Below are 17,991 nucleotides of genomic sequence, written 5' to 3'. Positions count from 1 at the left end.
TTGCATAGAAGTGTTTATAACATTGTATGTTGGTAGTTTGTATTTCTGTGGTATAAGTGGTTATATCCCCATTATGATTTTTCATTGTGTCTATTTGACTTGTCTCTCTTTTCTTCTATTAGTTTAGCTAGTGGTGCATCTATTTTATTAATTTTTTTTTTTTTAGACAGCTTCTGGATTCATTGATTTTTTGAAGGGTTTTTTGTGTCTCTACCTCCTTCAATTCCACCCTGTTCTTAGCTGTTTCTTGTTTTCTGCTAGCTTTTGGATTTGTTTGCTCTTGCTTCTCTAGTTCTTTTCATTGTGATGTTAGAGTATTAATTTGAGGTCTTTCCAGCTTTCTGATGTGGGCATTTAATGCTATAAATTTCCCTCTTAACATTGCTTTAGCTGTGTCCCAGAGATTTTGGTACATTGTCTCTTTGTTCTCATTGGTTTCAAATAACTTCTTGATTTCTGCCCTAATTTGATTATTTACCCAAGAGTCACTCAGAAGCACATTGTTCAATTTCCATGTAGCTATGTGGTTTTGATTGAGTTACTTAATTGTGAGTTCTAATTTGATTGCACTGTGGTCTGAGAGACTGTTTGTCATGATTTCCATTCTTTTACATTTGCTGAGGAGTATTTTACTTCCAATTTGTGTCTGACCACATTTTCTATCAGTGTCCGTATCCCTCACTTCCACTACAGTCACAGCGGATCTCCTTGTTTATTGGACACTTCAGGCATGCACTTTCCACCGGACCTTTGAGTTTACTGCTCTCTCTTCATATAGCCAGATGACTCATTTTTCAGTCCTTTCAGATTTGTGCTCAATTAGACCTCTCTGCCTATATACCCTCCTTTAAACACCCACAAACCCTATATAAAATAGCAATATTCCCACACTTATAGTCTCTGTTATCCTGCTTATTTTTTCTTTTTAGCAATTTTCACTGTTTTCTCTATATTACAATTACTTATTAATTTGTTTGTTATCCTGTTATCCCATTTCTTATTCTAACTAAAAGGTAAATTCTGTGAGGGTAAGAAAGTTGTCTCTTTATTCAATGCCCCGTCCCTGGTACTTACAAGAGCATATGCTAAAATCAAACAGTAATTTGTAAATGAATGAATGACTTAAGAATAAAAGTATTTTCAAATTTTAAATATTAATCATAGTTTAATATGTTACTTAACAATATGACCTAGCTTCTACATTTTAATCTAGAACAATGTAAATCTAGATTCTTTTGGCTCTGGAGTAGATTCTCACATTTTTATCAATTAATTAATTTCAGGTTGGCTTTAAATAACTCTTTTCCTTTTATTTCATGGATACACATTATGTCTGTGGGCTTTTTCCCATCGATAAATAGATATCAATTTGCTCCATTGCAAGGTAATAATAGTTATTGATCTCTGGTCTCCAACTTAAATAAAAACTAAAGCTAGCTGCCCAGAAAAAAAAAAATCTTTAAAGTGTGACACACTCAATTCACACAGTATTTATCAAATACCTACCATGTGTGCTATAGCTCTAAGTGCTACAGTGAAAATCAAGATAAAAACAAATGCCATTTCCTTGAGAATGTTTAATATTTTAGGCAATGTAAAATGGGCCTAATAACTTTAAAAAGGATGGAATATCATGAGTAAAATAGCAGAAGTAAAAATAAGAACCTTGAAGAGCTATATCTTATGTATTAGAAATATTGCCATTTAGAGTAGGAATTAGGCCTTTTGGCAAAAGTAAAACAATTTTACTGTATATAATTAATTGCTTAAAAACTTCTAGTTGTCTCAAAAGCAGAAATATGAATTATATGAATCATAAACTTCACAATAAAGTCAAGTTTTACATTTAAAAACAAATCAAAGCTAAACCCATTGTTTTCTTAAAAGTAAGTGCATGAGTATCATTAAAATATTCATCTTAGGATTCATCAGCTATGAGAGAATTTTAGTACCAGAGATTGTTATTGGAGAATGTATATTATCAAGCATATTGTTAACAAATTAACTACTTCTCATATCTTTTTCTGATGTGTTGCTTATTTATACCAAATATATTGACAGGATAAGCACACTGGAAGTCTCACTAAGTTAAACATAAATGTCAGCTATTCAACAGAAGCACTTCTCTGGGGCTCTTGGTAAGTTCAGGGTAGAAGAGTCAGTCCCTATATTAAAACTAAATGATCTAAACTGAAGGGCTGTATCAACAAAAACACATAACATCAGAAAAAGACGTTTATCAATTAGGTAACCAACCATCACAGAAACATATTGCTTAAAAGTAAATTTAAGAATCTTTGAAAGATTGTTTAATTATTACAAATATCAAACACATTTATTATTTGAAGTTTGTGGTCTCAGTAAATATGACTAATGTAAGAAAGTCTTTGAGAGTTTTTAAACTAATTCCAATAGGCTATATTCTTTAGCTTGAAAAGAACACCATGATGTTTTCACTGAAAATGCCGAATAATTTCCAAAATTCTTAATAGCCCTGAAAATGACTTAGATTTGTTCTAAGTAAATTTCCTATGGAAGATGTCATCTAAATTAATATTCACAAGTATACTATAAATGAAAGAACATTTGCCATAAATTAAGAAATTCTTAAAAGAGAAATGTGTAAAACAAATATTGATAGTAAAGACGATTCTAACCATCTCTTATGTTATTACTTGTTTATTTTTAATCTATCAACATATGTCCTCTTCCTTAGAGTACATGAGCATTAACCAATAATTGCTTTTATTTTTCTCAATATGAGGGAAACACATGTTCACTCCCAACCATCATTTTTAAAATAAAAACCATGATGTTACCTCAAATTTACTAATGGAAACTTATTTGAGAACATTGTTCAAAGTAAAAGACTCATTTGTTAAGATAAGCTTATTTCCATTTCCTTATTCAAAAATAATATCTTCCCTATTGGAAATCACACGAATTTCAGTTGTCATGCAATGACATAAACCACACCCCTTTAGCAAAATTATATACCCCAATGTGCTATTATTAATTATTTCATTGTGTTAATGTGATTTCACAAGATGATAATTTCTTTAAAACCTGTCACAGTGTTATAAACATGTCTCAATTGCTCAGGCGATTATACAGCAACAATTTTATATCACTTCTTTCACAACTTTTGCTACAAGAGAGAAATCATATAATATATAAAACATATAATATATAGCATATAATATATAACATAATACATAACATATAATATATAGCATATGTATTATATATATAGTTCCTTCCTCTCACTGATCCCGAAGATTAATACACAAGTATCTTCTCTTTCCTTGAACAGCTAAGGTCTTTCCCATTTCAAGATTACTGCACTGGCTGTTCCCACTTCTAGGAATGCTCTGATTGGAATCCCATTACATCTTCCACATTCCTAGCCTTTGCTCCTAGAACATATCTTCAGCAAGGTCTTTTTGATCATTTTATTCAAATTAACTCTTTCAACCCACCTCACCTAGTTACATATTTTATCATATACTACCCTATTTATTTATTTCAAGTCACTTCTCACAATCTGAAATTATTTTCTTTATTCACTTAGCCCTTCCTTCTCTATTAGAGTTCACTTGTTGGGGGAAAAGGGGAGTTCTTCCTACCGCAAGCAAACTTTGTTCACTAGGACCTACATTCCTTAACTTGTCATCTTATTATCTCCTCAGAACCACTGAGTGCACTTAATAAACGTTTTTGAATGAATAGATACACACATTTGTTCTACAATATGAGGAAAAATAAGTTCAAGTTACTCTAAAGAGGAAAGTCAGATAACATTTTATAGATTTGATGACATTTAAGCTGGTTGTTACAGAGCGAATGGAATCTTTCCAGGTGAATGAAAATCGTTCACCATTTCACCTAAGAAAAGAAAAAACTATCATTTAGTGGCAGTTCACTTGTTTTCTGTTATTAACATATTAGGTTTTTATGGATGTCTTATCTAAAAAAATACAAATACTTTAGCCCATAAGACAGAATTGTTTCTTAGTCTTCGAAAAAAAATGCAAGTAGACTGAAAGTTGAAAATTCATCATTTGTTACTGAAATTATTTTAAGATTTTTGTTGGTATGCCATATTATTTATTATCAGTCATAAAATTATTATTTTTTTAAGTGACATAAGTCTAGTATAAGCAACTTTCTTTCTTTTTTTTTTTTTTTTTTTTTGAGTCTGGCTCTGTCACCCAGGCTGGAGTGCCGTGTCGCAATCTTGGCTCACTGCAAGCTCCGACTCCCGGGTTCATGCCATTCTTCTGCTTCAGCCTCCGGAGTAGCTGGACTACAGGTGCTCGCCACCACACCTGGCTAATTTTTTGTATTTTTAGTAGAGACGGGGGCCAGGATGGTCTCGATCTCCTGAACTTGTGATCCACCCGCCTAGGCCTCCCAAAGTGCTGGGATTACAGAAGTAAGCCACCACGCCCAGCCTCAACTTTCTTGATGAAGATTCCTGTTGTGACACTGCTCCTTATGAAGAAGAAAAATCTCCTTACATAGCATTGTCTTTACTCTGCTGCCATCAGACATATTGGGTGGGAAATGTCATTAGGTTTTCTTGCCAAATCTAATTACTGATAGTAAGTGTCAGGCAGAATAGCAAACATATCAGTTAGCAGTACAGCCTAATATCAACCCAAAGTAAAGGAAGATAGCATTCACCAGCAGTCCTAGGTAACAGATTTTGCCTGGTGAAATCTGATGTCTTACTCTGTCTCACCACCATTGCCTTTGAGCCTACCGGTGAAAATAACAACAGAATGTTTTACTTCTGCTTCATTCTGCCAATAATGAAGTGGTTATAGAACTTGTAGTTTTTTCCTTTTTTAGAAAAAGTATAATTGAATAACAAATGTTTCTGCTTTTGGACTTCTAACTTGAGTATATCTATATCCATATTAATCTGTATCAAGAATTCTAAGCCAATATAATTTTTAAAAAACAACTGTTATTGCACCTGAAAAGCAGCGTTTGGTGGTATAACGTATCCTACCCATAGTGAGTTTTTTTTCTACCTTAAAAATATTTCTTTCATAAACATGTTTTCACCTAGAGTTAAGTTTAAATTAGGGTAGATGGTAATATGTTAGGAAATATTATCGTGCCCAAGTTCTAAGGATGTACATGAAGTGAAACCACAAAAGGAATGGCTTTATTATGCTAGAAAGAAAATGACCCCATTTACATAAGATGCAGGGCTAGCCAGTGTTTCCATGGATAGCAGTACTTGCACTGAACCCTGAAGCTATTGTGCTAGGGATGTACCTTTGGCTTCTTTCTTAGATGTACCTCTGAGTTTAGCACACAGGCCCACAAATTCATCAACATTTAATGGTAACAGACATACTCTGGATCCAGCAATTGCATTCTGCCCAGTACCTGCTTCTCCAAGGGAGAGAAGAATTAGAAAGCCAATACAAGCGGGCTTTCTGCCTCAGGAAAAAAAAAATTGTGATTTTTGGTTGAGAAGATTTGCATTCATGTTTGATTATTAGATAATCTAATAACACAAACTCTTAAATAGAAATAATGTCAGGCCACAGTTAAAGGCAGTCAAGCCATTTTTATTCAGTACTATTGCAATAGGAGTATAGAACTGAGTTCAATTTCAAATACAGCCAGAACATGTAGGGATTTAGAGCCAAAGAGCAGAGGAGGGGGATGAGTCAATGGGAAATTATTAAGAGGCGACATCATGGGTAGGGAGATTCTTGTTAAACTGATTCAACAGGATTATTGCTAAAGGCAGGTCATGGCGAATCAGATTTCAAAGCCAGGGGATGAGAAATTTGAACAGATGTCAAGGCAAATCATATATGAAGGGTAGGGGCATTCTTATTATTAATACATATACATAACAGGATTCTTTTCAAAGCTGGACTAGGCAGGCTAAGGATAAGGATCAAGGATGAGGCCTAGTAGAAAGTGGACTCATAGGAGGCTGTCTAAAGTTTGGTCAAGAGTCTTTATAAAAACTCATATCTCAAAGTTAGCATATCCGAACTGAAAGTTTTTTTTTCCCTTCCAAATCCGATTATTTCCCAGCATCTCTCTTATCAAAGGAAACTATTGACCACCTAGCTATCTGTATAAAAATCTCCAAAGTCTGATTCATCAGGAAATCCTGATAGTTCCACTACACAAATATATTTTGAACCTTCTATCATCACTGAAATATTACATCTAAAAAGGGCTTTCTTTTTTTTTTTTTTTTCTCTAGACAGGGTTGTGCTCTGTCACACAGGCCTAGTGCAGGGGCATGATTACAGCTCACTGCAGCCTCAACCTCACAGGCTCAAATGAGCCTCCTGCCTCAGTTTCCTGAGTAGTTGAGACTACAGGCAAATACCACCACACCTGGCTAATTTTTATCTTTTTCTATTTTTGTTTGTTTGTTTGTTTTTTAGAGACGCGGTCTAACTATGTTGCCCAAGCTAGTCTCCTGGGGTCAAGCGATCCTCCTTCCTCAGCCCCCGAAAGTGCTGAGATTACAGGCGTAAGCCACGGCACCCACCTGGGTCTTGCATAATTTGACTCTGATGTACTCTCCAACATCAACTTCTACAATTCTCTTCCTCGCTATTCTCTGGACATGCAAGTTTCATATTCATGAATAGTCAATGTACTTGAAATCTTCAACTGTAACTGTGAATTTTTCCATTTCTCTTTTCAGCTCTATTGGTTTTTGCTTCATATATTTTGAAGCTTTATTTTTTTAGTGTGTACACTTTTATGTCTTCTTGCTGGTTGAACTTTTATGTCACGCTTCTTCTTGTCTCTAGTAATTTTCATTAATTTAAAGTCTAATGTTTCAGATACTAATATAGCCAGTGTATTGGTTTTTAAATTAGTATCATATGCTATATATTTTCATCATATTTTTATTTGCAATGTACTAATGCCAATAATTCTGATGTGAGTATCTTTTAAGCTGCATATATGGATACATTTTTAAATCCAATATTTGTTTTTTGATTGCAGTATTCAAATCAATTACATTTAAAGTAATTATTGATATTCTAGTACTAACCTGTGATATTTTACTGTTTATTTTCTGTGTGTTTCTCTGCTTCTCTTTTCTGGTATTCCTGCGAGTTATTTCAGCAATTTATTAAAGATTCCACCTGATTTATGCATAATGTTTCTTAGTGTTGCATTCATATTGTTTTCTTGTTTCCCTTTACCTATGAGTCAAATTCTTTTAGTTCCCTTCGTTCCTGGGGCATTGTGTCACCATATATATAATTCACTGTTGATTGTACTTTTCTTTCAGCATTTGGAAAGTTTTGTGACAGTTTCTTCTGGCTTCCATAGTTTCAGATGTGGAAATTTCTGGCATTCAAATTGATGTTCTCCTATAGGTAGTGAGTCATTTTTCTTTGCTTGTTTTCAAGTTTTGTTTTGCTTTTTTCCTGTTTCAATCTCAGAAGCATAATTATAATGTGTCTTGGTATAAATGTATTTGGATTTATCTTTTTTAGGGCTTGTTTTGCTTCTAGAATTGTAAGTTTCTGTCTTTTGCCAAATTTGGAAAGTTTTCAGCTATTACTTTCTCAAATAATCTTTCAATCTCTCTCTTTTTCTCTTCTTCTGAAACTGTAGTGATAGGAATATAGACGGTCCCGGACTTATGATGGTTCTACTTATCATTTTTTGACTTTACAGTGATGTGAAAACAACACACATTTAGTAGAACTGTACTTCTCTTGCAATGCTGGGCAGTGGCAGCAAGCCACAACTCCCAGGCAACCATGCATTTCCTACTTATAATATGTATAACACAGTGGGGTTATTGGGACATAACTCCATTTCCACGCTGGCAAGGAGAATATGTATTGTATATCTTATTTTTGTCTCACAGATCCCCAAAATCTTGTTTATTTTTTTTCTTTCTCTTCATTATTTAGATTGAGTGAATTGTGTTTATCTGTACTCAAATTTAGTAATTCTATCTTCTATCATCTCTACTATTGAGCCCATCTGTTCAGTTTGTTTCTTTTTTGTGTGTTTTCTTTTTTATTTCCCTAATCTGCTGTTTCTTTTTTTCAATTTATTAACTTTGTTTTTTAAAGAAGTTTTAAGTTTACAAAAGAATTGAGCAGAAAGTTCAGAGAGTCTCTGTAGTCTTCCACCTGCTGGATCACACACACACAGTGTCCTCTGTATTAATATCTTGCATTAATGTAGTATTTTTTGTATAGTCGATTGACCAATATTGATACATTATTAACTAAAGTTCATAGCTTGCATTAGGGTCTATGCATTGTGTTGTACATTCTATGGGTTTTGACAAATGTAGAATGATCCATGTCCACCATTATAGTATCATATGGAAGAGTTTTACTACTCTAAAATTCCCTTGTGCTCCATCTTTTCATCCCTCTTTTCTCAAGAATCCCTGGAAAGTACTGGTCATTTTAATTTTGGATTAGTTTTCCTCTTACCAGAATGTAATATAGTTGGAATTATACAGCATGTGGCCTTTTCAGGATGGTTTATATCATTTAGCATTATGCTGTTAACCTATCATCCATGACATTCCACAGTTGATAGCTGTCTTAGTTGTCAGGATGTTATAACAAAATACCCTAAAATGAGTAACTTATGAACAATAGAAATTAACTTCCCTCAGTTTTGGAGACTGGGAAGTCTAAATCAAGGCATCAGCAGATCTGATGTCAGTTGAGGAACTGCTTTCCCATATATGGTTGACTTTTTATGGTGACTTCACATGGCAGAAGGGGAAAGGCATCTCTCTGGAGACTCTTTTATAAGGGCAGTGCCCCATGAACCTTTATGACCTAATTGTCTCCCAAAGGTTGCACATCCTAATAAAATGACATTGGTGACTAGGTTTCAGCATATACATTTTGAAGAGACCCAAACTTTGAGATCATAGCAATAGTTCTTTCTTTTTATTGCTAAATAAATAGTCTAGGCTATGGACGTAAAAATGTTTATCCATTTACCCATTGAAGGAGATCTTGGTTGCTTCCATATTTTGGCAATTATTAATTAAACTGCCATAGATATTCATGTGCAGGTTTTTGTGTGGACAGGATTTTAAGCTCATTTGGGTAAATACTAAGGGGCTTAATTGCTGGACTTTACGGTAAGAGTATGTTAAGTTTTGTTAAAAACTGCCAAATTGTTTTCTGCGGTGGCTATACAATTTTGCATTTCAAACAGCAATGGATGAGAGTTCTTATTGTTCCATGTCCTTGCTAGCATTTGGTTTTCTCAGTTGTTTGAAGTTTAGCCATTCTAATTTGTATATTGTGGTATTCTGCTGTTGTTTTAAATTTGAAATCCCCTAATTAAATATGATGTTGAGCAAATATGCTTATTTGCCATCTGTCTATCTTCTTTCGTGATGTGCCTATTTAGACCTTTTAACAATTTTTTAGTTGAGTTGTTTTCTTCTTGTTGAGCTTTAAGTGTTCTTTGTGTATTTTTATATACCAGTCCTTTTTCAGATATGTGTTTTGTAAAAATTTTCTGCAGTATGTGTTTTATAAATCTTTCATTTTCTTAGGGTTCTTAAAAAACACAAAAAAACACAATTCTCCCAATTAAAGTATACACAATTTCATAGTTTTTAGTATATTCACAGAATTGTGCATTCATCATGGTAATGGATTTTAAGATATTTTCATTATTCCCTAAAAGAGACCTTGTACTCTTCAGCCATTGTTCCCTTAGTACCTCATCCCCCTCAATCTTAGCAGGCAGCCTTACTGTCTGTCTACACAGATTTGAGTATTCTGACCATTTTATATAAATGGAAATCTATAATATATAGCTTATTGTTACTGGCTTCTTTCACTTAGCATATGTTTTCAAGGTACATCCATGTTGAAGCATGTAATTGTACTTCATTTCTTTTCATAGAAAATGAAAATGAGTATCTTTTTACAAAGTTTTATTGTATGCACTTTTGGTTCTGTTTATAGTTTTATTCTTTGTTGACATTTTCTATTTTTTAATTTCCTTCAAGATAATTTTTAATTAATTTTTAAAACTTTTTTATGGTGGCTGCATTAATATCCTTGTCAAATAGTTCTAATATCTGATTCATCTCAATGTTGGTATTTTCTCATTCAAGTTATAATTTCCTTGGTTCTTTTTATGACCCTGACTATACTTGTACCCTGGATATTTTGTCTATTAGGTTAGAACACTCCAGGTTCTGTTTAAATCTTTTATTTTAATAGACATTCACCCTGCTTAAGTTTAGCATACAGGTCTTGGCCTCACTCTGTGGACTGTGATTCCAATGACGGTTTGAATTTTATAGGCTTTGCAGTGATCTGCTTGGTTTATCTGATGTCTCAGGGTTTCCACCCTGCTGGTGCTGCTTAGCTTATGGAACATAACAGATTTCCCCAGGTTGGACCATTCAGCATCTCCTGGGGATAGAGTGGAGTCTCCAGAATATGAAGTCTCCTTGTTGTGTCTCCTCATTGTGGCTAGATGCTTTTTGCCAGTTGTGTCCATCTGCCTCAGTGTGTCCCAGTGTGGAAAGAGAATCTCAGGTCTATCAGGAAGAAGAATACTCCTAGACAAAACCACTTGTTATAATGGAATCCCCCTAATGTGTCCCTTGTCTTCCTTTTTGTAGTGTCACTCCCAAGCAGAAGATAATTTCAAGTCCACAGGGACAAGGAAGACTTCTTGTGATGAGTTCTCAAGGCTGCATGGAAAAGGAAGTACTTTTTCTGGCTGCTTATTGTTACTGGGGCTCCTGATCAGTCCCCCTTGTCAGTCCACCGTGCATGCTTGTTGTTTCCAACTGGGCTCTCATTTTGTTGTGAGGAGTGACTGGGCCTGCCTGGGCTGCCTTCTATTGATAAACTGAGGGTTACTTAGTCTGGGTCAACTTCTTCCATGGGATGTTTGCAAGTGAGATGGCCCAGAGACTGTGTTCTTTTTCTAGTCAAACCAGTTTTCCTTCTATAGTAGTCAGTTTTTGTATCACTATAAAGGAATAACTGAAACTGGGTAATTTATAAGGAAAAGAGTTTTAATTTGCTCATGGTTCTACGGGCTGTACATGGAAGCATGGTGCTGGCATCTGCTTCTGGTGAGAGTCTCAGGAAGCTTATGATGGTGGCAGAAGATGATGGGAGCCAATGTGTCACATGGTGAGAGTGGGAGCAAGAGAGAAAGGAGGTGCCGAACACTTTTAAAAAATCAGCTCTGGTGAGAACTCACTCCCTGTCTCCAACACAGCACCAAGCCATTCATGAGGGATCCACCCCATTACCCAAACACCTCCCACCAGGTCCCACCTCTAACATTCAGGATTATATTTCAACCTGAGATTTGGAGGAGACAAATACCCAAACTGTCTCAGCTTTTTAGTACATTTCAGTGATCTCTTTGATTACCTCCTGCATTGTTTCTGGGGTCTGTAGTCTAGCAGGGAAGAACAAAAAGAAACTGGTCTACCCTTGTCTGAACAATAAGTCCCCTTAACTGTATTTTTTATTTTTCACTTGTCTTCGTATTTTCATGCACATGCTAAAAAATGAAAGACAAATACAACAGAGGTACTAATTTTTAATTCATTGGCATTACTTTTCTCTCAGAGCTTATGAAAGCACTAGATATTCCTTCATTAATAAATTAATTGTAGGCTGGGCAAGGTGGCTCACCCCTGTATTCCCAGCACTTTGGGATGCCGAGGCAGGTGGATCACCTGAGGTCAGGAGTTCGAAACCAGCCTGACCAACATGGAGAAACCCCTCTCTACTAAAAATACAAAATTAGCCAGGCGTGGTGGCACATGCTTGTAATCCCAGCTACTTGAGAGGCTGACTCAATAGGAAAATCACTTGAACCCAGGAGATGGAGGTTGCAGTGAGTCAAGATCGTGCCATTGCACTCCAGCCTGGGCAACGAAAGCAAAACTGTATCTCAAAATTAATAATAATAATAATAATAATAATAATAGTAATAACAATAATAAATTAATTGTTTTATATACTTGCTGTTGAAAAGAAAAATAAAAACACATAATTGGATAAGTTAATGTAACAAGTAAATTAACAAGAGCTTGCTCTCTATATTTGGCTCATGGTAATGTAATTTATATTTATATAAATTTGAGATTTCCACATAAAAAGTGCAGAATTTCAACTTTCACAGTTGAAAGTTTAATGCAACAAGAGATTTGAAGTCCAAGGGTTTCTATTAATAATGCTGATTCTTCTGCTGCCTTTTGAATACATAGAGTACTATTCCACGGTTTTTGTAGGGAGTGCCTTAGCACAAAGATCTTTATCCCAAAAGTACAGAAGCGAACTCTTTTTATAAATATTTTAACTTCTAACTCACCCAGCGTTCATGTAAAACAAGAGCATAGATACCATGTCCCTGTTAACAAATCTGTTTTATGTATGTGAGCTATCCTCAGATATCTAGTGTGGATTTTAGGACAATTGTCTAATTGGGTCCCTGACTCTAAGAACACAAATATTATTAATGTCTTACTTTTTCTTTTTAAATAATATCAAAATACTTTATTTTGTAAAGTGGCATCTTACTTGGACTCTGCCAAACAAGTTAAGATCACTTTAAAATATATAACATTAAAAAAAAGACGTCATTCCCTCAGTTCAAATAAAATTAAGTTTCAGCCTGAGTAAGCTCTGAAACAGAAACATCAACTGAATGAGCTTCCTGTCCTTAGAGAGTTCACCATCTCAATTCTTAGTCCAGTAGGGAAAGTAAATGTGGAAACAGATCATTAAAACACAGTGTAATAAAGACCAAGATAGAAGAAAAAAGATCAGACTTCTCAATTTCCAAGACACAGGACAAATACAAGAATAAATATGATAGAATGTACAAAAATACATTCATTTTTGCCCATTACTCCGAAACATATACCTTATATAACAATGGCATAAACACAAGAATGAAGGAGAGCTAAACTTCATGTTAAGTTTAGAAAATGCCTCTTTCAAGAAGTTTTTCATTGTAAACCTCTATGATGTGGGTTTTTGATTAAGGTAACCTTAACTCTAAAAGTTGTTAACAATTTTGAAAACTTTTGGTAAAAAGCAGTATGTATTGAGAAAGTTCTTTCTTCTTGAGAAGTAAGTTGTGACTCTGGAGAGCTAGATTAAACTGCAATTTAGAGTGGAAGAGGTTAATAAATATATTTTATGATGTGAATATCCTGAGATATACATTTAAGTAATTCTACAAAGGCTTAAGGGGTGTTCTCTGAAAAGCCATCTAGAATATTCTTTCTAGTGAAACAATGTAGAAAAAGATGAAGAAAGTCTCAACAGACTCTCTTTGCAAGATTATTTTTTTTTTAGTTGATGTATTAGGCAAAATTCTAATATGGGTTCCATGTTCTCCAACACCTGGTAGATTTCCTGTAAATACTCTCTCCTTGAGTGTAGGTGGGACATGTGAGTCACCTCTAATAAAATATGACAAAGGAGATGAGGATAGAATGCAATCCTCTTGGTTGGGTTATATATAATTATATGTATGTATGCATTAGATGGATTTTGCTACTTGCCTTGAAGAAGAAAGATACTCTACTATGAAGTGCCCACGGAGAGGACCACGTGAAAGGAAACTATATCTGTGAGCTGAGGCATTTTATTTTAGTCCTACAATGTCAAGGATCTGAAATCTGTGAATAACCATGTGAATTTGAAAAATAATAATTTATTCAAGCTGTGCCAAGACTCTTGACTAATAGAAACTGTGAGATAAAGTTCTAAATTTTTTATAAATGTTTAACAAATCTAAACTCAAGCTGGTGTAGAATTCCTGGGTTTCAATGATGTATTTCAGTAGAATTATGAAGAAAACTAAATAAAAACGTCATATATAATCTATTTTTTGCCCTTCATATAATGGAAAAGTTTCAAGGGAAATATTCAGGACTGCTTTGATGGTTCCACACAGTCTTCAGGAACTCAGGTTTCTAATAGCCCTCTGTAGCCTTTAGCTTCATGATTTCAGTATGACAGCTGTAGCTTCAGACATATCCATGGTCCAGGAAGCAAGAAGAGAAAAGGGACAAGTACAAAAGAATGTTTATGAAATCATCTCTTTTTGTAAGAAATTCTTTTAGACAGACCACTCAGTAACTTTTAACTCAGATTCCTTTAACTGCAATTTAATCAACTAGTCACTCCTATTTGCAATAACATGGAAAATTTTAGCTTTTTAATCAGGCAGATGAGGCCTGATTCTCCTTTTCAAATAAATATGTACTTTTCTTTATTTTCTGCATATATCTTGAACTCATTCTCTCTGACTTACTGGGAAAATCATTTTGTGATAATTATACATCATTTGTGATGATTCAATGAGTATTATGTAAGTTCTGACAATTTTCTCATTTATCCTCAGTCTACTATGTCTCTTTAATAAGAAAGATTATTGGAAACTAAAATATTTAATTTGCGATGTTCTTCAACACTAATCACTTCTTATCATTGTAAAAATTAAAATATGTGCTTTTAAATATGAATAGATTAGCTAAAATAAAATATTGAAGCCCTATTTAATGCTTATTCTGTTTTCTACTGTACCTAATGTCCTGCCACTGTTACAATTATTCAAAACTTACGACAGAGTAGAAATTCTATATAATTCAATAATAATGTGGTAAAGGTAGTCAAAAGTTTTTTTTTTATTATTATTGAAAAATGACATGCTCTACCATAATAGAGGTAGATATTTAATTAACATTTATTGTCATTTTTCTGAAAAATACAAATACCTGCACCTCTTTCTCACTCTTCCTGATAATATAACCAATTGAGAAATACAAAATAAACCTGTAGAAATAAAGATTGAATATATTTTTATGACTGATAAACCTGATCAATAACTTAGCTTAGGTTTAAGGCAAACATGCTTTGTAACACTTTTGCCACTAAATTGAATTTACTCATATAGAAACACATCAGAAAAGTTGTAGATGTTACCCAAGTGTTATATCACTCATCTTCTGACTGAGGTAAACATATACATCCAGGAGTGGTTTCTCCAAAGGGAGAGAACACAGGGTTCCTAAGATACTCACTCACATATGTTTCCTTCTGTTCAGAAATGTGCTTCACTCCTTGTTTTATATGCAGAAGCTAGAAAGATTTGGTTTTGGGTAGAAACTAGAGCTTTTCTCATAGCTTTTCTTTTGTAGGATTGAAGTCAATTACCTCCTATGAAACATAAAGGGTCGATGATACATATTTCTCCCTAGGATATTTTTAGCATTAATAGTGCTGCTTTTAATATGTTTTGTAAATGTTCAAGTAAAACATTCTTTTATTAAGGTACATATTGAACTTCAGTAATAACAGCTTCTTTTAGTGAGGGTTTATTTATACATCTTGCTAAATCAAATTAAAGACTTAAACATAAAACTTGAAACTATAAAACTCCTAGAAGGAAAGATAAGAAAAAATCCTCTTCTCACTAGTCTTGACAATATATTTTTGTATGTGACACCAAAAGGACAGGCCACAAAAGCAAAAATAGACAAGTTTGATTATATCAAGCTAAAAAAGCTTCTGTACAGCAAAGGAAACAATCAACAGAATGAAAAACAACCCATAGAACCCCCAAAATGAGAAAAACTATTTTAAAACTGTATACCTGATAAGGAGATAATATGCAAAATAAATGACACTTATACAACTCAATGAAAAAAATACAAATAGCCCAATTTAAAAATGGGCAAAGGATCTGAATAGTCATTTCATGGAAGAAGAAATTCAGATGGTCAAGAGACATATGAAAAGCTGCTCAACATGTCTAATCATCAGGGAAATGCAAATTAAGACCACAATAAGATATTACTTTAAACCTGTTAGGATGACTATTATCAAAGACAAACAGTAACAAGTGTTTCCAGGATGCAGCGCAAAGGGAATCTTTGTACACTGTTGGTGGGAATGTGAAACTACCATATGAATAAGCAGTCCTACTTCTGGGGATCCACCTAAAGGAATTGAAATCAGAATCTCCAACAGATATTTGCACTCCCATGTTTATTGCTGCATTATACACAATACCCAAATTCGAAACAACCTAATTGTCCTTCAAAAAAATGAACAGATGAAGAAAACGTAGTATATAAAATGCAATATTAATCATTCTTTAAAAATAAGGAAACTATGCCGTTTGCAACAGCATGGGTTGAGCTGGAGGACATTATGCCAAGCAAAATAAGCAAGACAAAAAAAACTACTGCACGATCTCACTCATGTGGAATCTCAAATATTCCAACTCATAGAAGTAGACAGTAGAATGGTGATTTCCATGGGCTAGGGAGAGAGGATAACAGGGTGATGTTTGTCAAAAGTTGCAAAGTTTCAATTTTGCAGGATGAATAAGTTCTGGAGATGTAATATACACTATAACAAATAGTTAAATATTGTATTGTATATTTGAAATTTGCTAAGTGGGTAAACCTTAAATATTCTTTGCATACACACATCAATAGTTACTATGTAGAGGTGACTGATACAGTACTTAACTTGAATGTGTTGATTATCTTACAACACATAAATATATCAAAACATCAAGTTGTACATTTTAAATATACATATAATTTTTATAGGTCAGTGATATCTCAATAAAGCTTTTAGAAAAAGTAGAGATTACAATTACATAATTGGTGGAAAAAGACACGTGTATATATATTTTCATATGTATTTATACACTCCTTTTATTTTTCAGAAAGTTTGGAAATTAAACTGTATATTAAAATTTACACTTTATTTTTTAAAGTTCTTAGGTAATTTGAAGACAAGACATTCTTCTGGAAAGAAGACTCATTCATAGAAAAATAATGCTCTTTTTTTCTTAAAGAGTCTATGAAAAATATTTTTCTTTTTAGTCTAAAGACCAAAGAGTATACAAAACAACACTTTGGAGGGAAGACTTTGCTAATGACGATGCAGAGAATCTAAAAATTTTGGGTTTTAATACTGTCACTACAATTGTATAAATAGTAGAGTACAGGAACAATGTATAGTATTTCTCTTTCCCAAGAAATGTGCTTCCTATGACAAGAGTCCTGGACAGCGACATAAAACACAGCTTACCCTCCCTCATTACTCTCACTCCACCAGTGTTCGATGGCTCTTTCTTAACTAACATAGATTTTGAATTTAGAAACTACCGTAACTGGTGCGATATTAGATAAACACATAGTTTGCCTAACTGTATCATAGACACATGTTTAGAACTTTTATAGAACCATTATACTCTAGATCAATGTCATGAATGGCCTCATTGTGATAGGTGGGTTATGTAAGGCAAAATCAGAGTTGAGTTCCATGTTATCTTTTTATTTGTAACCCTGCTGCTGGTGAAATATGCCATGTGATGAATCAAATTTAGGTATTTCGAGGCACAACTGAAAATGCATGATTTAGAAGTAAACACTTAAAAATTACACACAATTTCCAGGGGGAAGATCCTTGATATTTAAAATAATGTTATTTTAAGAAATCTAGAATCAGTAGATTTTTATTTTCTTAATTTATTGATGTTTTGTTTCTAGTGCCACATAATAAACATGTGGTACTTGGAAGACTGCAGATTACGATACAGTTTTAATTCTCTAACAGACCTACTAAAAGTGAACAGATGGTAAATGTAAATCTTACTTAATTTGAAAACTGACATTATGAGAAGTAAATAAGTAGGAAAATATTTGTGTTAAATACACTTGGAAATTTAACCAATTATGTCACTTTTATAGATATTAGTTTATGTAGAGATCTTTAACTTAAAATTGTGTACTAATTTTACATAAACATTTTAAAAATAATACCTATTTATAGAGAGGGATTGGTAACTGGTAAATATAATAAGTACAATCATACTAAAGATGATCATTTAATAATACTTAATAATCTTCTCTAACTAAATCTACCACACTTTTAAAAAAAATTTCTGTTGTCTACAGGTGATAAC

The 17,991-nt window shown here is 33.6% G+C and overlaps 1 long non-coding RNA gene across 1 annotated transcript; it reads right to left on the bottom strand.

Annotated features, from left to right (window-relative positions):
* Positions 1–13,827: 13,827 nt before the first annotated feature.
* Positions 13,828–17,229, bottom strand: LOC139359226 (uncharacterized). The gene is made up of 3 exons (XR_011615141.1): positions 17,115–17,229; positions 15,089–15,224; positions 13,828–14,030 (listed from the first exon to the last, which is right to left on the bottom strand). It is a non-coding gene; the product is annotated as an uncharacterized lncRNA (long non-coding RNA).
* Positions 17,230–17,991: the final 762 nt, after the last annotated feature.

The sequence above is a fragment of the Macaca nemestrina genome, chromosome 16, assembly GCF_043159975.1.
Source record: "Macaca nemestrina isolate mMacNem1 chromosome 16, mMacNem.hap1, whole genome shotgun sequence".
NCBI lineage: Eukaryota > Metazoa > Chordata > Mammalia > Primates > Cercopithecidae > Macaca > Macaca nemestrina.
Note: the sequence above shows the minus strand (reverse complement) of the source record. Positions and strands in the feature narration are given on the sequence as shown.